The 23586-nt window shown below is 33.3% G+C and overlaps 1 protein-coding gene across 9 annotated transcripts in view; it reads left to right on the top strand.

Annotated features, from left to right (window-relative positions):
* mub (mushroom-body expressed) overlaps positions 1-23586 on the top strand; it is a 160999-nt gene that overhangs the window by 577 nt on the left and 136836 nt on the right. The window lies entirely within an intron of this gene.

The following is a 23586-nucleotide window of genomic DNA, read 5'->3' as shown; positions in this document are numbered from 1 at the left end:
GTTTCATGTTAAAAATTTTGTTTGTTCTATTTTTAGTTTGCTTATTATTTATTTAAAGTTGTTAATAAGCAAATTGTTATGTAACTATCTTTTTAAAGTATTATGTGTAGCGTATCGAAGATGTAATATAATGATATCTAATAAATTTAAACTAAGTTACATATATTTAAGTGTTGGTAAATAAATAAAACGTAATCATTATGAAACAATGTATGTAAAACGTTGCTTATTGAGGAATTGGAATTTGAAATAGTATTATACATTGTAATAAATTCTAATTACGTAGTTAACTATAATTAAAACAACAACATAATAAAATTATAATTCTGTAATTCGAATTTCATAAATGTATTAAGAACTATACCTATCGGTAATAATATTATTATATCAAACAAATATTATAAGGAAAGAATACCTACGCTAAAACAATAGAACTATTTAAACATGCTTTCTTTTAAACATTGAATACTTTATTTTAATTTACATTATGCAAAGAGAACATAACCATAAATTATACCAAATAAAGATAATCATTAGACCAATATACTTGAACCATCTTCAACAACAACAACCACACAAAAAGTCCACCCTGGGTAACAAACAATACGGGGATGTTACTATATCGTGTTTACAGACTAAATTTCCCGATAAGGGACTTAACAGCGAAGTAAAGGCTTGTTAATTACCTTTAGGGTTCAAAAGGGTAAAGATTATTGGAGGGATTAACCCATTATTTCTGTAAATTATGTTTCATTCCATCTCATCTAAGTAGCAACCTGTTAACTAAATGTTACGCGAAGGATATTATGATTTGCACGGGTTTCAGTTGAATATAATTGATGAGATAGATACCTATACATTTTTAATTTTCTAGTTTCGATAATAGTTCATTGTTACCTACTTTCACCCGCCAAAATGTGTATTAGTCTCAAATTGAGACTAATAGCGGTATAGTGAGACTCAATATACCGTTTGACTGGATGAGCATGATGACTCATGCTCGTCCAGTCAAAGGCGAATTTACATCATAGAAGTAACCAAGAAAGCTCTAAAATGGGAGAGTGATACTAGCCACAAAAAGTGCCCTGTCCAGTTATATAACAAAAATTAAGTATATTTAGGTATTAATGTTCCCAAGAGATATACGCGAATGAATCAGCACGCTAACGAAATGTATTTGTAAGTGTAACTTTTACATAAATAAAAATAAGCACTCGGAAAACGAATATCTCAATTTGAACTCATGTCAGTCGGTCACAAGCCCGACATGAACTTTGGTGGTCGTTAAATTTTCTACGCAGTTTTTATTGCGTCCTGAGTGCCCCTTCACCTTTTGACTTATGAGGATCTCAGCCTTGCCCCAAGTACATGAGATGAATAAAAAAGTTGTGAATGTAGGAATGGCGATTGTACAGGTTGATTTTTTTATATCTTCATTACTCGTCAATGGGAGAGAAAAAAAATTGTTAAAATGAATTGTTGGAAACAGATTCATCAAAAAATTTAAATGGTTTCAAAAAGTCAATAAAATGTGGCTATCCACATAATTTGATGGACGTGAGAAATTTTCAGACTGTATTATCTGTTTACAGCTATCTGATTTCTATTACATCACGCAAAGAAAAATCGATATCATATAGAACACAGTAAAACGTATCCCCCATAAATAACCTAATTCAGTGGCGTCAACAAATTTATAAAGTTATTCGAGCAAATAAAATAAATACGTCACAACTTCGCCTTTAGGGTCTTTAAAGGTTAAATTATATACGCTTGGGAACGAAAAATGGAGACATATTCCACTATTGGGACCCGCGAGTTATTGTAGCCTCTCAAGTCGCTTTGCAGCGCCCAACCTATTCATATTTTATACTGCATTATGTAAGTGGGATTACGTCGACGGAATTATAAGGAAAACATTTTTTAATCCATTTGACCGGGTGAAAGTAACGCTGAAAAAAAAAATATAAATATTCAATCGGGCAAGTCTTTCCCAGATTATTATTTAGAGTTGGATCAAGTTGTTACTTTGAAACATATATATGAGAGTAAATAGGTGCATTTAGAAATATATGTTTATTTTTTTTTATTACGGTTTATTTTGATTCATTTGAATCCAAGACCCTCTTCGATTTCCTTACCCTCTCCTAGTTTAGATTTTTCCAGTAATCAAGAAGTGATGTGAGGTGGCCAAAACATTTTTCCTCACCATGTCTCTATTTACCCGCAGAAAAGTTGTTGTATTATTTGAATAACATCACAGAAGGTATCAGATATTTATATAATGAATATAATTTAACACAACGATCTTACAGAGCATAGAAAAATTACTCGTATATAACCATCAAGATTAGGTCTGACGCCCCACAGTGATTTATATATGTAGTGAGGAGCCTTTATGTCAGTTATTTCTCAGAACATGCTTTTCTGTGCCCTTTTACCTTCCCACATAATAAGATTCAGGTACTTATCTTCATGGCTTCTATATTTTGTAAGTACAGTTTCTTGAAAATTTAATTTATCATCACAAAACAAAACTGCACTTTGAGTAGATTTTCTAATCTATGCAATGGATTGAATAGATTTTCTAATCTATGCAATGCTTTTTTGTTATAATTAAGTTTTTTTTATAGCTAGTGATAAACACTTCTTCTCGGTTGGTACTATTTCTTCCAACTGAGAAATCACTAAGACTCAAATGTTGTAAAGATACTTATGTTCAAGTTTATGAATTTAGTTCGTTACATTAATTACACGTTACAGGTAAGGCTCAACATTGCAAGTACTCTGAGGTTAATGAAGATTTTACGCGTGGAAATAACGAGGTCCTTTTAAATGAATTAGAGCCATTAAGTTCGGAGATGTAGTTAGATTTACTTACTTTTAATTTTACTCCCAAAATGGTACTAAGTAACTTATTTCATAACACTCGCACTAGTTACCCGGCGTACTATGAGCTACAAATGCGGCAAGCACTTTAACACGAGGCGACGCTTAAATAGAGAATAGACAATCTCGGGATCGACACTCTCGTAAATAATTGAATCCAAGCTAGGTCTTTTTTTATAGCCTGTATTTTGGGTTCCACTGCTGAATTTCTTTTTCTTTCTCATTTTTTGATTGCACATTTATTTATTATTTTAAAATCTTAGTTTTATTACATTGAAAACGAGATACAAACACTTAAATTTGATTTGTATATCGTATTTCTCATTTGAAACTAAGTTTTCCCGCTACGTCTTCGGCTCTGTTTAATCCCCGAATCGCAAAGTTGGAATTGCATTCCCTTATCGTATTACATAGTGCAGCGTTCCGTTGCTCACCTAAGACGCCAAGATACAAAGAACCCTCAAAACAACCTTTGTCGCGGATTCCGGCAAGGAGTACGTAATGACCCATTTTTTGGCTGGTTTATGCAGAGCCTTGTTTCCTTTTAGTAATATATTTTAACAAGCTTCACACATGATATTTCCTACCTTCTACAAATTACAAATTTTGGTATGTTTACCACATTTCCTGGATTTTGCTTTAATACAAGTTAAAAAGTTATATTTATAGTTTGCTGAAATTTATTATTTATGCGTGTTTTATATACTACATTAAGCTAGATTTTTTTTCATATTTCTAACACATGTAATATCTAATTACATGTGTTAGAAATAATGAAAAAATAACTAGCTTTTGACCACAGCTAGTTCGGTAAATATTCTATGCTAAAATTAAAGGAGGTACATAACCAGTAAACCTTATTTGGCATTTATAATATTCGTTAGAAATCCTAATACTTTTTGTCAACCAGAAGGTTGTATGTACTTGTTTATTTAGTATTCGAGCTCACTTGTTTTTCTATAGCTTGATATTTTGCGTGTTTCTAAAGATAAAAATAACGACAAAATCGATTGTGCCTAGTAGATATTTTGCATCGATATTCAGAAAAGAGACTTCAGCAAAATGTAAATGCTAAAATTTGCGTAAAACAAGATTTCAGTCAGCGAAAAAATATTTCTTACTACAAAGAAATGGAATTTTATTTTTTGTAGCGAAGCCAAATAAATTAAAACTCATTTTTTTCATAAAAAAGTGAATATATATATATATACACAATATATTTTGTTGTAAACAATTTATTTTGGATCTCTCTCTCTCTCATCTGAGCGTTTTCCCGGTTTACTTCCTCAGCCATTGAGTCGGAGCCCAGGGCCCGCTTTCCTACTTTTTGGCCTCCATTTCGCACGTTCGTTGGCATCCCCAGTTGTCAGATCAATGGCACGCATCATCGGACCTATCTGATGTGAATTTACGAGTACCATAACTTGACTAGATCTACCCAATTAAATTCACATAAGCATAATGACTGTCCTGTCTGTAGATAATAGGTATGTAAGACGAAACACATACAGGTATTGGAAAGCCCAGAAGCGCTTGGAATGCCTGTGTAACAAGGACCTTGTAATGCCACGGCTCGTATAACAAGTTGCTATGCTGGGAAACTCGCCAGCATGAAACGAAAGCCGCACTGGACGTTTAGATTAGTTTTTACTAGCTTAGTTACTAGGTAAGTACAGATAGAATATTAATCTTATTCTCTGAGAGAGCCCTGGGCTCCGACGCTTAACACCTGAAAAGGGGAAAAGCTCAGATGAGAGAAAGAGAGAGATTATTATAATTCTTATATCATAAGAAATTATTGTATGTACTTACGCACAAACCAAAATTTATAAACATTTCAATATCCACTAATAATATAAATGCGAAAGTGGATATGTCAAAGCCTCAGTCATGCTAAATGTAATTAATGGAATTAGATGAAATTACTTACACGAGATTATGCAACCTGTAATTTTATATTAAAAATTCCAGCGGGAGTAAAGGCCCGGGGTGTGATTTAGTTATTGAGTAAATTTTATTAAAAACCCAACCCAAATAAGCCTATAGATACGTATTATACCGAGGCCCAATCCAAACGTCGTATTACCGTTGCAGCATTGCCCCCATTGGATGGCCAAAGATTACTTATTACTTGGATCAGATTATGATCCGGAACGATGATCTCATCCAATCAAATTAGTATGTCGAAATTATTTAAATTTAAATTTATGATTAATTATTTATACTAATTAATATTATAAATGCGATGCGAAGTTTACATGTGTGTGAGGATGTTTGTTACTCAGTCACGCTAAATCTACTGGATGCATTTCGTTGAAATTTAGTACACAGGTAGATTTAATCTTTATTATTGTACCAAGGTCTCGCGTTTGAGTTACCCTACCCGTAACTACTTTTATGATGTTTAAACATAAACAGAAGACAATCAGGTCAAAGTGATTCAATAATAAAAACTATCTATTAAAATACTTATAAAAGCGGTGGAAAGCAATAAAAACTATACGACTAGCTTAATGTAGTAGAAATTGAACTTTTACGCTACAGGATTTGCCTAAAGTATATTATAGTATCGTAACTGTTAGAAGATTATTTTTATACTTCCTTGCATACAATAAAAGTAAAGTTTAATTTTAGGTCAATATTGGGTCATCTCGGTAGAATTTCATTTCGCTATTTTTGAATTGATGTGCAATCGAAATCGGTCTAACATGAAATGAAAAATCGGAGATCTATTAATATTAGTTGATAAATATTAATCTGACTACTAAATACTACTAATTACTATATTAAATACTAATTACTATATTAAAAGTATACGTAAGTACTAATAAAAGTAATGATTTATTTTATAAAAACTATTCTATTGCGATCGGTACGTAACTGTAAAAGTAGCTTATATAATAGTGTCAACAACCTGACAGTTCTTTGAGTGGGTCTGAACAGGTTCCAGGCGATGCTATAGTAACCCATCCGAGCCGTTGTGCGCTGCACGACGCGATTCGATTATGAAATTTCGCAATGACAACAACCAACATCACTTGCCAGATGAAAATAATACATACGTCCGATATTGTCGTAATTCGCCACGTCGCGCTGCCGCTCCGCATTTGTTGCTGAGCTAGGACGCCGAGTAGCAGGCGCGGATGTAATCCCTGCTGAGACCCTATTTGTGAACGCACGCGATAACCCGGCGAATATATACTTAGGTACGTAGGCTTAAACTGTCAAATTGTTGCATATTTCTGAACTCATTTATAATTTAAACGGGAAAATAGCTTAATAGTAAGACAATTCTCAAAAATCTTTAATAACGCACCATACATTTTTGACGGCATATGGTAATAATGTCGTACTATCACCGGAGTACCGATTCGATTTCGATCACCGATCAAGTTAAGACGGAAAATTATATTTTTCACATTGAATAAAAATCGTGGTCAAAATTTGTATCCATACTTCCATACTAATAATAAAAAATGATTTCAAGCGAGCTCAAAAACTACTCGATAACTAGTTATAAAATATTAAAGTATCGTTGAACACATATAACATATTATATACCTAGTACTTAATTACTTTCATCAAATTTACAATCACACAATGTAAGTAGTTAATTACACACATAGTTATGTTTTTGTAAATGGTCTAGGGATAGAATGACTCTCTATTTAGGAATTTATAGCATATATATGCAGCTGTTGATGCCAACGAATACTTAGGTCGAATTGTTACCTGTATGCATAGAAAAGTCGAACGCAGTTGAAAATAGGGCTCCTGTGAAGGAATGAGGAGCGAAGCTATCATTTATAAAGCTCAGCGGATAGTGGGGCCACACACGTTTGTGTGCCCTTCAGATGAGAAGCTTATGTTTATTACTAGGGACACGGTATGTGTTGCGTTTATAAACATGAGACGTATGGCGACGATGTCCTTGTATAGTTGTATGCTATGTATCCTACTGAAATTATAAATACGAAAGTTTGCGAGGACTTATATAAATAAACTAATAAATATATTAGGACAAATCACACAGATTGAGCTAGCCCCAAAGTAAGTTCGAGACTTGTGTTATGGGATGCTAACTCAACGATACTATATTTTATAACAAATAGATAAACAATCAAAATCCGAGCCAATCAGAAAAAGATCATTTTCCTTCATGTCCCGACCGGGGATCGAACCCGAGACTCGGTTCAGAGGCAAGCATTTTACCACTGCGCCACCGAGGTCGTCGTTGTATGTGTACGTTTGTTTATTTATCTTTCACGCTCAGTCTACGCATTGTTATGAAATTTGGTATACGGGTAGAATATAATCTGGAATAAGACATAGGGTGCTTTTTATTTCGAAGTTCCTAAGGGAGCAAAGCCGCGGGCGCAGCTACTACGTCATAAATTGATACGTCACAGATTGATGTACATATTTCTGAATATAATAAAATATATTTAGAGGATGATATCTATCCATTCATTGGATTATTATTTTTTTAATTCTACTTTAATATTTAATTTTTAAAAGATAGTTATTTAGAAATAAGGTCTAATATTCCTGAAATGAAATCCTTTATTACATATTATAAAACAAAGTACCTACTATGCCGCGTCTGTCTGTCTGTTTACTATAAACTCAAAAACTACTGCACGGATTTCCATGTGGTTTCATGTATAATTTATTACCCATATTTTTACCCGAGCGAAGACGGGACAGGACGCTAGTAATGTATAATATTGATTAGTAACCGTTCATAATCGTCAAAAGATATGAAATATCCAGTTCAGACGGCACAATATGTATTTATTCAATAAACTATCCTGAATATTTAAAGGCCGCGCCATCGAAATCATTGTACTGAATATTCGAGATAAAAAAAATTCGATTGAAAATAACCATGTTTCCGCTTGGACAAGGCGAATATTGCATTTCGTTCGGGTGACGTGTCAACTGCATTTTAAATAACTTAGCCAGACTCCAGTATTGATTCGAAGTATTTATGGAGCTGCTATAGATATAACTAGCGGCACGTCCCGACTTCGCTCGGGTAAAAACATAATAAATTATACACTTAAACCGTTCTCAGGAATCACAAAATCTATTGGTATAAATCCGGGGAGAGTTTTTGAGTTTATTACAGACAGATAGACAGACACGTTAGCGTAATTTGTTTTTATAATAGGTAAGTATGTATAGTTAGCAGTGGCGTAGTTAGTGGAACATTTGACTCCAGGGGCAACTAAATCTGACCCGAACTTGGTCTTCATCGTAAATTTTAATTCCTATAATAGAACTCAATCAGGTTTTCTTTTACACCAAGGCTTATGGTACAGTCACATCAAGTTACCCCGCATAACCCTCTATGGCGCAGTAATAGCGGCGAGTTTTCAATAAATTTGGGTAGATTGATGTGCTGTTGACTGTACATACTACACCACTGTACTTATAGAACTCTCCTGATTTATTTATTAAGAGCTATTTTATAAACTTCAGGATTTTTTAACGAGATTGCTCTTTTCACAGCTAGTAGATGTGAAATTTTTCTCCGCTTTGAAAACGGGGTGAAAATCACGGTGCATAAATTCCCGTCTGTTACTTTAAAAGCAATTTAATTAGTTTTTTGCTAAAGCATGAATTTACAACTGTTGCAGTTATTTTAATGCTTTGAATTAATGTCACTTGAACAATATGCAGTTTTGTGTTTCAACTATTTGAACATGTTATTGTTGCAAAATCTAATATTTTGAGTTGAAAATGTATTTGCTGTTTTTATTTTTGTACATATTTCGTTAACATTTCTAATGCTATTGTACGAAATATTGGTACCTAGTTATCTTTAACTATTTATTCAGCTGAAGTTATTTTAACTTTGAGTATAATAATGTAGATAATCATGTCACGATATTTTGAAACCTACTGCAAAATCAATAGGAGGTGCGAATTTCAAAACAGTTTTGTCTCAATAATATCTGAAACAAGTGAAGCGTGCTCTGTATATTTCCCATCAGCGTATACTCTGTGCGCAGATTTTCGCTGCTTGTCAATCGTGCACGCGTGATCGCATGTTGGAGGGGAGGCCCTGGAATTCGCGCATCACTGCGACCAATCGAATTTATCTACATCTATATTACAGAATATATAGATTTTTATTCTCAAATGCGGTTATTATAGTTTTATACACATTTCGTTTCATCGAAGGATCCATTCTTCTAATGCGAAATATTTACCTGTTGTTCGGGTTATTAAATACCTACTATAAAGATTTAAATGGTTACGGTACTAATTGGAATTGAGCGGGAAGATGTTTCAATTAGTATTAAAAACGTTATTTTTTTAATTAGAGGAAACCTAAAGAGTTTAAGACCGAAGATCTTTTATGACATTGATATTAAAGTCAAATGTTAAGTCACCCAGTTGTAAAAACGGCGAAGTTTCAGTGAATATGTGTGGATTATTGTGATGTTCACTGTACTTGTTGTACGCTGAACTTGTTGACATGCGCCAACTCAATAATGTGACCAGTCGTGTGTGCGAGTGGCCTAGGCTCCTATGCACAGTCAACTTCACTCGACCTGCTAGAATTCACTGTAAACTCGCACTTAATCATAGCTTAGAATTACGTAATATTTATGCACCGCTGACTCCTTCTCTGTATGACCTGACGTTATACTTAAAAGTTTTCCAATTGAGCGCAGTTAATAGGTACTATCATCACCTTATGCGAGGCTCTTGTCGGTGTAGTTCCTTCAATTTTTTACTTTTTCGTAGCTTCCATTGCTCTATCTTCATAGCTACATATTTCACTTCTCGATACGACATTTTTTAATAGCCTTAAGTAACTAAAGATGGTCTTCCTAGCCTAGGCTCCTTCTTCCTTCTATGATATTATCTAAAGTTTGTAAACCAAAAAATATATATTGATGATTTCTTTTTTACAATAATTGCTTCTCGGAATACCTTCAAAAACTTAACTTGCATCTGTGCCTATAAAATAAACATAACATACTACCTAGATAAGAATAAAATAGATATATTTTTACGAGCTGACGATTTGGCACACTCCGTTGAGCAGATTTTCCGAAACTCGATCGCGTATCATTTCTGCGGTGAACGGGATCCTACAAAACGGAATCGTAAAACAGAATATTTATGAAAATATTATCGTTTCACTCGAAAATTCAACTGATTTTATTTTACCTCTATTTAAGTACCGTTATGAAAACACATGAGTGAATTTAATGTGCCTAAACATTTCGGGCACACAAATAAACTGGGTGGGTAATACATTTATTTTTAAGTACATACGTCATAATTATTATAGAGGTGAAAGAACACATTACTAATAATTTATGTCTAAAATGAAATTGAATTAAATAATGTATATTATTAGTATTATTTTTAATTCTATTCTGTTTAAAATTGCTTACAGAATGTCATTAGAAATTTAATGATTGATTAAACTATAGATTTAGAAGTCTAGAGTAACGACGTCTAAAGTCACATAATACACACATATTACACATAATACAAATAATCACATATTCATATGCTATAAAATATAGCACCATTGGGTCACTGGTGTCGAACTTTTTATGGCACTAACTCAGTTTGTGTGATTTGTCCATTTAAAATTGGATGTTTTGGTAGATTCATATAAATGTATGCAAAATGTAGATTACAGCTACAGGTCCCTATAGACCGTTTCGCAAAGCCGAATACCACTCTTTGATAAATTCGTGATTCCGAGTGGATTCCAGAGTGAGTTGTCCGTAATGTCACTGCCTATTAATCTAATACTTTTGAAGTGAATCTACCGAATGTATTGGAACGCTATAGTGAAGATTCTCTTATTCATATTTTGATCGCAGCCTGCGGCTGAGAGAGAAAATTCAGGATTTCTGGTTCTCTTTTACCCATATGCGATATCATCGCACTTCGTCAAGCTGTTTTGGCATATTTAACGTATTTACATCCTTTCGATAAATGCAGAATATTGCCAAAGTTATTGTCAAAAATATCACGTTTATCATACATACAAAATTCAAACAATTTAAGACAGCTTTATCATTGGCACATCCCTTGTGTTAAATTCGGCTTCCAAGATTTAAGCAAGACCCAACCAACACAATAACTGACACGGCAAGTTAAATAAACACTCGTATAAAAACACACTCACTCAATCCATTACTAAATATCTTTCAAACGACAATAAATAGTTGCGCGGTCAAATGGTTCCAAAGTAGAAGCGATGTTTGGATCTAAAACGCTTTTACATTGATTAAGATTTCTCTTCAAATAATACTTTTAGTCCCCGTGCATCAGGACGGCTCTCAATTTTTATGAAAGCTTAGATCTAAATCAAGAACGTTCGCCTTTTCCATTGTTGATAACGTCCAATTAAATATATAAACTTTTAACTGAGTACAAGCAATAATATTAGATGTAATTTTTACACGTTTTTATATAGCTTACAGTGTGAATATGTTCGGGTAAAATGTAATTTTGAAGCAGATATCTTCAACCGATTGACCTGAAATTTTGAATATACATTTAGTTTGTTGCATCGTCCCACCCGGGTTCGACGAGGGAACTCCTCAACTGTTTACAGCACGGACATGATTTTTATGTCATGCATTGAATGCAATAAGATCTCTTTGACAACAAGAAAAGCTTGTCGTGAAAATTATATTTTTCTAAGAAACTTTTTACCTATATACTTACTAAAAGTTATTTTCATTTCTCCAAGTTTGCAGTTTTAATCGTACAATTTCTATGAAACTTCTGGTAATGAACCTCACCTAAGTTGTTTGAATGTTACTAGATAACTAGTGAATAACTACTCCGTTGTAGTATTCCTGTTAACATCTTCAGATTATTTGATATGTATATTATTTCAGTGAACTGCTTTATATAAGTATTTCTTTAAATGATTTAAAGCAAAACTTTTAAAAAAATCTGCAGAATAAAGTTTTAAATAAGACGATTTTTTCCAAATTAACGAATTAATATGGAAGCCACAAACATGAGTCGTTTTCATCTTACTGCAATTGAAATGAAGTTTGAGTCTCTTCTGATATCAGATAGGTAACTGGGAGAAGGGGTGGACGAAAGAAAAAGATAAGTGATTTTTGGTATTTGTTTTCCTGTAATCTGTCTATTCTGCTTTCACGGCTAAACCGCTATAAAATTTGATGCATGTAGTGAAAAACACCCGTTCAAAGATCGAGGCCACTTTTTTCGAAAATCAACCCCCAAAGGCTGTAATGGACTGGACATTACGGACAATGTTCTGTCTGTCCCGTTCTTTGTGAATATTAATATCGCTTCTACTTTAGAACTGTTGATGTCTGGAAGATATTTATTTTGTATGAAAATCATGTTGAAAAGAAGACTACTTAATTGGTTATTACATAAAATATTGATCTTAGAAGTTAGTAATCTGGCATGGGTGGGTGGGTGCACATTAAATACAAAAACAAATGTAATTAAATATGCTGTCAGAGGTAAATATTCTGCACAGATGAAGTCGGGGATAAACAGCTTGTAATAAATAAAAATGATTTATTTTTCCCTAAATAAAATATGCAAAGCAAAATATACAGTTATAGATGTATTAAATTAATCAAGGTTGCCTCGATATGTGCCTGTCTGTAGGCACTAACTAGTTAATCAAGTCAAGCCTGTTAGTCTCTGATTAGTCAAAGCAATATTGAAGAGCTTATGAACAATCCAATAGGCATACAAATTCGAGGGTTCCCAAATATCTCTAATTATTTTTAATACGTATTACGATCGCAAAATACTTTCATTACACTCAGAAAATAATGTATGTTATGAAGAATTTTGGATCGTTCTAATACTATAGCAAAAGAACAATATACTTACATAAATGTATATCCAAAAGTACATCTTCAAACGTTGTATTCTGTATGTCTTTGTCTTTTTGAATTTAGAATTCAAAAATGGCATCAATGTCTGGATCTCGGGTCAATAAATGCAGAGTTTGAGGTTCACCTCTCAATATCACATGAAGTGAGCGCTCTCGAGTGAATTTCATTGTTTTCTAATAGCACTAGTTCCAAATAAATGTTCCGTGAATTTAACGTATATTTTCATAAAGTCGAAAGATTTTCCTTGGAGAATTCTGTCTGTCCCGTTCTTTGTGAATATTAAATGGAAGGTGATTTAATCGGCTTTTGTGAATTTAGTACATACTATACCAGTTCGTGGTCTCTCAATGTTTAACAAATAAGTATTTATTTAGAGTACATATTCCATAAAAAAATTTAATGTCTACTATTATCATGGAATATTCAAAGTTACATAATAATATAATTACCTATAACTTTAGTATAATGCAAACAAATCGTTAATTTCGGGAAGACAGTTTTATGTCTTTTGTTTTTTTTAGTCTATGACAAATATGCAATTTTATAAAGATTTTTCAAAAACACTCCAATATTACGGTTTAAGTTTGTTGATTTTATTTTCAAATCAAAATTTTCAGATACCTCGATCATCTAAGAATTCTCGTGCATTCCGCAAAATGAGACAAATTTTTGGCCGTATCCGGAAAATTCCGTAGTTATGGCAGCCGCTCCAGAGAATGTCCCGATCTTGACTTTTGTTTTCTTAAGAGGATTTTCACTGAGCCAAAAAGTAATCTTCAAAATGAAGCCATATCATTTTACCTTCTTTGTTCGTTGCTTGTTGTCAATTAAAAATGTAAATTATTTTTTAAAGACCACTTCAAAAATAAAAAGATGATATGTATAATGATTATATTTTAATGAGAAAACTGATTATCATGGAGATGACACTCGCAGATTAATTTTGATTATACATTTCTATTTCTCGAAAGGAATTTTATGAAAATTAATCTAATAGTTATCAAACTAATATTGCTATGTGTTAGAGATCACAAGATGAAAACTCCACATAGAAATATAGCATTGACCGCTTTTCGATTGGATCAAATCTGCAATCCCTAGACGAAACGTCAAAGATCTGATACATAAGCTTCAACCGTAATATCTGTAGAAACATTTATCAAATAATATGTATTTAACTGATAAAGTTTTCGGTGAAAGTATACGAGTGCAATATTACTTGAGCGTTAGTAGTGAAATCCCGGTATATACATGTATTTGGTCTTTTTTACATTATGCCAATTAATTGACCATTAATAATTTATTTCACTTCGAAACTTGTTTTTTCTAGTTTTAAACTTTTATTTGAGGAAACTATACGAAGTAAAATCAGACCTTTTTGAAGGCTGGTCCAGACGACGACAAAACAAACTCCCTTGACGCGTTTGTTTGTTTAGGCTCGGATACATAAAGTCTGAATGCCGTAGTGGATTTCGTAATTTTTTTTGTTACATGAGCACTTAAAGCTGCTTTAGGAAATCTGAAGATAAATGAAATCTGTGTATTGCTAAATCCATCGAAATCCTTACAGGATTTATAACGTTTTCGGCTATTCCTGCTAAATCTTATTATGTAACTGGCGGAACTTGTCTTGATATATTCAGATTTAAAACTTTTTTTACAACAGTTTGTTTATTCAACAAAGAAAACGTTAGTAGGGTGATTCTCAACTAGAGCAAAGGGTCAATGTTCTGACAAAATGTCTGTGAATATTAACAAACTGACAGAGTAATTTTTTGTGCAAGCTGAGTTTGTCACCGCCCATTTTTACTTTTATCAAAGACCACCCTACAAACTGAATGGTGCTCTGGCGTCCGCAGCCAAATTTGAAATATGGTTTCCCTTCGCTGCAGGAGACAGTTATTGGATTGCCAGCATCATGTCTGTATTTATCGACATTTTTCATTCAAAACGAATGATTTCATTTATTATGACAGATTTATTATTAGGTATTTATTATCAATAAGATCAACTTTTGCGGTGGTAAAATGTTTTTGCAAAAATATGAATGTTCGAATATTTAAATAAAAGAGATTTTTTTTAAGAAAGTAGGCATAAATAGTTGAATAGTTACTGCTTAAAAACATATTTTATTTGTAATAAATAGGCTACTAGTAAATCATTAAAAAATAAAGTAACATTTTTTGTGATTTTTACAAGCTTTTTTATACCAATCATTAGTTAGGTAATTGGTTTTTATTGCAGTCTACACGAAGAAGGGAACAAAAGTAATATAGTTTAAATTGGTTGTTTGCTTCACAGTTTATTTGATTTCTCGAAGTAATTTTGACGATTACGTACTTTTTTACTGTTACTCGTGAAAAAGTCTTTATGAGTGCAATTTGAGACTATGTTGTTGAATTTGTTTTTTATCCATTGACACTCGATTGTACAAATAGTTGATTCCTTACAAATTATTTTAAAAGTATTTCATAGCTATATCTTATTTATCTAGGACTTAGGTACCTTCCTACTTTTATAGACTTTTTTGTATCTAATCAACACAAAGCATTTATTTAGAAATTATATTTTTATTGGATCTTTTTACAAACCAACAGACAGTTTTTTGGACCAACAGACCTCTAAAAATATCAAAACACATGTGAGAAGTCTTCTGCTATTAAATATTTTGTTATATATCAATGTGCCAAAATAAAGAAGTGTGTACGAACATAATAGGTGATTTATAAAAGTATGAATACTACTCATTTTTGTATCCAGGATGTGGTAAATGTAACATCATTCTGAACGGTAAAACAAACCTTTTCTATGGAGTTGTCGCACGGTGCCGTAAGCCGGTCTTATACACGACTATCCAGTTACTTGCGTAGACTAACGACACTCCGTTCCTGAGGGTCCCTCCCTCTTTACCACTCCGCATATACATGAAGCCTTTTTATAGGTCGTCAACCTGGAAAACTAGGATCTAGGCGGCATACATTTGCTGGAAATGAAAGCAAAGGCCATGTTCGATTGATAAAAAAAACGTGACCCTAATTATATAGAAAATATAATAACATCACATGTAAAAAAAAATTCTTGGCTTTTCTTGGCTCGTAAATTTTTTGGTTATTATTTTAAACTATAACGAAAAATTACTGAAGAATAGAATTACAGTAAGAGACTTTATATTAAACCTTCCACAGAAAAATATATTAGGAAAAACCACACAGATTGAGCTAGCCCCAAAGTAAGTTCGAGACTTGTGTTATGGGATACTAACTCAACGATACTATATTTTATAACAAATACATATATAGATAAACATCCAAGACCCGGGCCAATCAGAAAAAGATCGTTTTCCATCATGACCCGACCGGGGATCGAACCCAGGACCTCTCGGTTCAGAGGCAAGCACTTTACCACTGCGCCACCGAGGTCGTCAACTTTATTGTGAGTAAATACCTAATAACTGAAGTACCTTACCGTTATCTACAAAAGCAAATCTGTTACGTAATTATATGACCATTTAAATACAAAAATAGAATGAAAATGTCAAAAAATTTATTCTAAATACCACTCAAAGTTTGATATTGAAAATCTTTGATATAAAAATAAACAAATCGTTTTTAGATCATCTAGTGGTTTTATCCGCACGCGAGAGCGACATAGGAAATGACGCGAGTAGAAAACCGTACACTGGTTCATTTTATTATGGAGACAGCTACCGCGCAAGCCAGTTCCAAGAAAGAAAGTCAATCCTTATTAGGGATAATAGGTAATAGACGTTTATCTATATAATTGGCTATCAGTTATGGGGATAGTGTGTATGCGACTACTTGCTACTAAAATGCCGATCGGCAGTCGTAAAATCATGTATCAGTAGTTTGTAGCTTGTGAGAAATAACTATAAATATAAAAATTGACGAGAAAAAGTGCCTGCGAAGGTCTAATTTCTGAATAAAGGATTTGAATTTTAATTTGAATTCATGTCACAAGCCTTTAGGCGACTTGAATAAAATCTAACAAAACTGACACACTCGAAAAAAAGATTTATGGGAAATCTGAACAAAAATATAGGATTTCATTGATTCGTTATTCCTAACACAGGTCTCAGATTTTATCCAAGTACCTAACCTATAGGCATTTGACATGATTTTTACACCACTATCTAAGTCTTGTAAGGTAAGGTAATATCACAATATAAAAACGAGTACTACAAAGAAATACAGAGATTTTAGTTTCATTTCGATTTTTTAACCGATTATAGTAAAAGGACGATGCAAAATACAGAGACAGTTAAACATACTACCAAACCTTACTTAATTAACGACGAAAGTTTCAAAATGAGACGCTACAACTGTCTTGAACTTGTATTAGTAAACTTGTGACTAACTATAACTTTGTAAAGTTGTGACGAGACAAAATAAAACAATGTTCATTTGCCACTTTTTATTATAGAGTTTGAGAAACACAGAGCGGGTTGCACCCTTCAACTTTGACGTTGACTTTAACCTGTGCAGAAAAATGCAAAGTACGTTTGTTTAGGTTAATCGCATTGCGCATCGGGTCACGCAGGTTAAACGTTAAAGTTGACTGGTGCAACTCACTCTTAAAAGCCATAGTTTTTCGGTACTCTATGACTCTTGGGTACAGTCAACAGTGTTAAGTGTATGCCACTAATTATCACTAGATGGCGGTAGGTAGTCGTAAAAGTCATGTCAGATGCTTTTAGGCAATTTGAATAAAATAAGTCTTAGAACTTACTCAATGAAAGAAAACAGTGTAAAGTGAATGAATTTTCACATTTATCAACTGATATCAACTGAAAACATCAAGAAATTGCATTCCACTATAAAACTCATGTGGCCAGTACCAGACAATCGAAAAATGCGGACTTCTATTCGAATATGAAATTGAAAACTGTCAGAGAAACTACACGAAAATCTAGTTTCAGTATCTAGTCTTCTTTTTCATTAAAAAATGGAGTGCGTTTGACGTGCGTTACAGTTTTATGGGAACCAGGAAAAATCGTAAATATGCGAGATCTTAAAAAAAGTCTATTCACTCTCTTGCCTTGAAGATTCCTAAATTGTAGGATTCGGGAAATATCCTTCTAGTCTAGTCATCACAAAAAGAAAAACATGAAAGATCGTTCTCATCAATATCCGGCGGATGTACAGTACATATGCAGAAAAAGCCAAAAAGTTTCGCTTCGCGTGACATAGGCCAGCCATATGTTCTCCCTACGCGCCGTCCCACGCAACGGCCTGGGCCTAACTGCTAACAACATTTGCAATATTAATTATACCCGCCCGCAGAGGCGTAGCTACCGACGGCCTTGCAACGGGGCGCCTAAACTCAGGGGCACTTCGGACTCTGACTAAAGAGACCATTATTTTTGTCACTCATCAAAGATGAATAAAATAATACTTAAATAGCTAAACCATGAATGTTACTCATCATCATTTCATTCCTTTATTTCTTTTTTTTTATCGAGTATTTTATTGATGTAGTATGGTGGATACCTCTCAATGTTTTCCTTCACCAGAAACAAGTAGTTGAAGCATCAGATTGAACTTTTAGAATAGTGTTTTAATCTGAAAAAGAAGAAACAGAGAAAACCGGTAAAACGAACTTTTGCGCGAGAATCGGGCCTCAGATCTTTTTTGCTCCTGTGGCCTGTGGTTTCCTAGCTACGCCACTGCCACCCGTTTGATATTCCCTGCCTAATAACAGACAATCCAGGAAGCCCCGGGATTAAACAATACGGCCGACATAACTATTTAATGTCCTTTTAACAAAAGACCGCCGTCCGATAAAAATCCTGATACTTTTATATGTCATATGAGTCATATCTGTTTTAGAGGGCATAAAAATAAAAATATTATTGTCGCATAAAAGTGTAGTGGTATTTTATTACCAGATCTCCATATATATAGTAAAAAATGTACTTATGTGTATATATAATGTGATAATAATAATAATATTTTTTCTTTATTTCGGACATAATCCATAGTAAACATAATAACTTCTATGTTATTCTCTTTAAAAATTTCCTTTGAAATTTCGATCCCAAAAATTGCTAATTTGACAAAATGACGAAAGTAAATTGTACACATACAACTAATAACTTGTAACTTCGATAGGTAATTGTGAATGACTCCAATAATTTTCAGTGAAAAGGGATATTCACGAAAAATCAAGTCAGAGTTCATTAATTCCCGAGTAAATTACTTACTTTGTGTGGAGACACATTAATCAATAGACGATGATTAATGAAAGGCGGCGCACGTTCGCGATCGCCTGATGGATTAGCCCCATATGGTTCTGCATAATTCGCTCAGTGGCGCCACCTGCGTATCCTTGTTTATTTCCTATTGCCTATAATCGAACTTTCAAACTTTGCTATATACTAGCAGAAGAACTGCGTATATCTAAAATATTCTTCCATATAAAACACATTTTTACTCCAAATATAAAAGTTTTGTGCCAAATATTAAAAAATAACCTTGCCGTATACTTTTTTAAGTAACATATTCTTTATTTGAATTTACATTTTATCTTGTATCTATTCTGTATACTTACTCTATAAAGATGAAAAGTATCTTCATGGATGTTGAAGCCGTCTTGTCTTAATTGTTGTTATCTACTACTATTAATCAAAATATATTGAGGAGTCAATCTAATCAAATTTGTGGAACCATCTTACCAGTCCGTGGAGCTATAGGCCTAATAATAAGCCTATAGCTCACATGAATTATAAACTTTTGTAAGGGTCAAATTAGTTAAATCTATATTCTGGATTTAACATTTTTAAGTAACAAGTTGCAATACAGTGAGTATTGCAACTTGTTACTTAAAAATGTTACTTACTTAAATAACTTAATAACTTACTTACAAATCTTTTTTTACTTTTTAAACCAAGATAACTTAATTTTTAATTGATAAAATATATAATGTAAAACTCGAAATCTTAATTGGCGTTGTATTTAATTATCTAATTAAAACGTGCGATACCGGCTTATCTTCTAAATGAGATGCGCTTATCTGCCTAAATTAAAAATAAAACTTCCTGTTTTCTAAAAACATGGTTTGAAAATCTGTTAACAGGGAATAAGTAGGACCTTTTTATCCGGTCGAAGTATTCGGCCGCCTCCAGCGCCGAGGTTCAGATTGGGAAGACCCAAATCCGCGCAAATCTACCCCCTCCCCTTCGCACGGCCTCGAAAAACAATCGTATCAAAACATCTGCAGGAAAAGAAATTATATTACCATGTTTATGTTCCGCGATTGTCCAATTCGCCACTATTTCCCAATAACCAATTTCAATTTGTAAATGTTAACGGGTAAAGCAACCGTTGCGAAGTTATAGATTCTCTGTTTTCTGACTACGTACGGTTAACGACAAAGTTTACCGTGGTCGGGAAATAGAATTTTATAAAAGTGAGTGCTTAGTGCGGGTTTGCATTTCAAATCACATTACAGTGTGGTTATCGTTGCTTCACAATGGCGCAATTTGATTGGTTCGCTGCATCTCTCACTTCAAATCGACTCGATTGTAAATAGCAAACCCACACTAAGCCCTCTGAGCTAGTGCGAGTCGGACTCGCGTGTCATTTTCATCGTAAAGTTTGCGGCGCCGAACTTCGCTACGCTTCTTGGTCAAGTGTTACGGTAACTTTTGAGAAATGATCGTAATAAATATTTTTGAAAGAAGTACATGTACGACATAATCCAAATAAAAGATACACGGATCCTCCTCTAATACTTCAAAGAAATATTTACAATACGAGCAACAATTATTCTAATTACCACGTATCCAGAAAATTAATTTTCCAAAAAAAATAATACCTTAAAAAAACAAGATAAAAATAGTGCTGAAAGTTTTTACAGCATCTGACGCGTTTTATGATGGCTGCAACAATAACGGAGGCATCCATCTCCTGTCGCCCATTGGAAAACAATAGAATGCACTCGCCGGTGAAACGGTGGAAGTGCAACACATAAAATTTCTTCCGACTTTATGTCATCGCGAGTTTTACGTAAAGTTTTGACGTTACGAATTCGGGTCACATTTGTGTGCATGTATTTTCTATTATGCTTTTTACTAAAGAAACTGATAATAATTTGCTAGTCTGTATTTACAATTTCTTACGATCAAAATTTGTTATTTCTTCAAACAGAATATTTTGTTGCAAGTATTTTCCATTTGTAACAACGTTTCTGTGACCATAAACAAGTCAATGTATGTTACAAGAGACGAATGCTCGAAGTGCAGTGTAACATTCAATATCTACATAAAATTTTCAATAACAGTATCTTGAAGTGTTATTTCAATTCAGTGGAAAGAGTTACGAGATAGGTTTCTGCAAAGTGAATTTACATAAAACGTGATCCACAAAGTTGTATCAAACAAACATCATCCAAAATAATCTTATCTTTATTCTATACTTCATTATTATTGACTAGATGTTGACCCGGGGCTTCGCTCCCGTAGGAATTCATAATTTGAGATAAAATATACAATCTGGGATAATGTATCTTTCTAATAGTGAAAGAATGTTTGAAATTGGTTCGGTAGTTTCGAAGATTATCCGCCTCAAACATACAAACTCACAAACGCTTATTTCTTTATAATAGTATACATATATTGATTTACTTGACATCCTCAGGCCTTCCTAATACATCTATGGGCCTTCCTAAACCATTGGAACTAGTGTCCAATAAATCGATTTGGTCGAGATGGTCGAATCTAACGGCATCGAAAATCATTACTTTTTTTTTTCAAAGGTTTTAATAAAATTTTTTGATCGTGATTTTTATTATGTAAAACCTTGTAAAATTGGAGAAATTTATGAATTTCGAGTAAGAATCGGGCCCTTCCTAGTTCTTTGACTAGGCCTATGATGACTTACCTTACGAGTACATTATCAACATAAAACTCTAAGATTTACTTTCACAAAACACAAATTGCTACATCTTTCTACAAAGGTGGTTAAAAGGAGAAATACAGTGAATAAACAATGGTACAGCAAATAATGCAGGTCATTTAACGAGAATATTTTCTGTGCATCGAGGAAGCAAACGCTTTGAATACACAAACTCCAGTATTTTTTCTTTGTTGGCTAGTTCAGTGTGGGTGGTTCATACCAATTATATTTTGAAGAGCGCTTTTCTTTGGAATACATTTTATGTTTCAAGATGTTTCTTTATATATTTTAATGAGATCTAATGTGTAATTATATAAAGGTATATTCAATTCTAAATCGAGTATATAGAGCAAACGTTTCAGTAAACAAAAGAGAAACATTTTGTAAATGAAGACTTACCTCCGATTTAAAAGTGAACAGCGTAACTACAGATTGGAAAGGATCCATTTTTACACACGATTGATAAAAGGAGCGGAGTTATACGTTTACGTGTCTGTGTATTTGTATGTCTGTCCATGGTATTGTAGCGGCCAAACGGCGATTTTGATCTAGCCTAGTTCTTAGCAGTTTTCGGAAATTATGCGTTCAGCCGTTTGAAAATAGATCTTTTCTAGCAGATTATAGCATGTCAGCAAATTCAGAGGGGGTTTCTTAAAATTAAATTTATGTTTTATTAACGACAGTTTTTAGTAATCTGAATTAAATGTTATAATAAATACTTTATTATTTTTTTAAATAGTTAATGTTTCAAAGACCTTGTCGCAGAAGAGTCGCAGAAGGGTTCGTGTAAGTCCCGATAATATAATAATATAATTAACTAGATGTTGCCCGGGGCTTCGCTCCCGTGGGAATTTTGAAATAAAATATAGCCTATAGCAATCTTGAATAGTGAACTTTTCTAATGGTATAAAAATTTTTTTTAAATCGTTTCGGTATTTTCGGAAATTATCCGCCTCAAACGTACAAACTCACAATCGCTTACCTCTTTATAATAATAGTATAGATTACATACGATAAGTTCAAAGGGCGAAAAACACCAAAACTGAAGTAATTTTCATTAGAGTTGGTATATTATCGCGTGCATTTTGGAGAATTTTCGTTGCCACGATTGCGTGTTTACTTAATTGTTATTGGGTGGCTAGGTGCTAAAAGCTGTCCTCTGTTGTAATGTTATTATGAGTATGCGCCGTGCGGTGGCTGTTTAATTTTGCAGATGTCATTAGCTAGGCTGGCTTAACATTAAATACAAAAGTATAACTTAGCTTTAGAAAAATGTTCTGAATCATTTTAGTTACTTACGTTATTTAATTTGTTGTGTTATAATTTGTAATAATCTAATCTAAATAATTTTAATTAACGACATTTAAGACGTATAGTTACTAGAGGTGCAAATTTTGGGGGGAAATGTATGGCGCTAGTAATTAATCGAAAATAGTGGAAAAGCATCTTGGATTGTATGGAGAAGCGCTGAAACACAAAGTTAAACAAAATCAAGCGACGCCATGGTAGTGTGAAAATACCGCCAGCCTTCTGCGCACTCTGAATCAGCAATAGGAAGGTGGTGACTGGTGGAAGGTGAAGGCGGTGGCCACGTGACGGAAAACGCCCCCAACAAACACACCACAAAGGCGACTAATTAAGCGACCAACAACCCCTATACGAGCTTCAAAATTAACTGTTAATCCGTTTTGATAGTCCACCATTGGTGTTGACTTTGACTCTCAGTGCGTATAAAAGATCAAGGGATAAACGGTGTATTCGATCGCTGATTTTTATGTTTCAGTTTTTTTAATTTACTATACTATTTGTGGAAATATTTAATTTTTTTATGTGTGTGTAGTTAGTTGATTTTAAAATATATCCGTCTTGTAAATTGTATATTCAATGTTCTATTTACTATGTTT

This window comes from Plodia interpunctella, chromosome 7 (assembly GCF_027563975.2).
Source record: "Plodia interpunctella isolate USDA-ARS_2022_Savannah chromosome 7, ilPloInte3.2, whole genome shotgun sequence".
NCBI classification, from domain to species: Eukaryota; Metazoa; Arthropoda; class Insecta; order Lepidoptera; family Pyralidae; genus Plodia; species Plodia interpunctella.
Note: the sequence above shows the minus strand (reverse complement) of the source record. Positions and strands in the feature narration are given on the sequence as shown.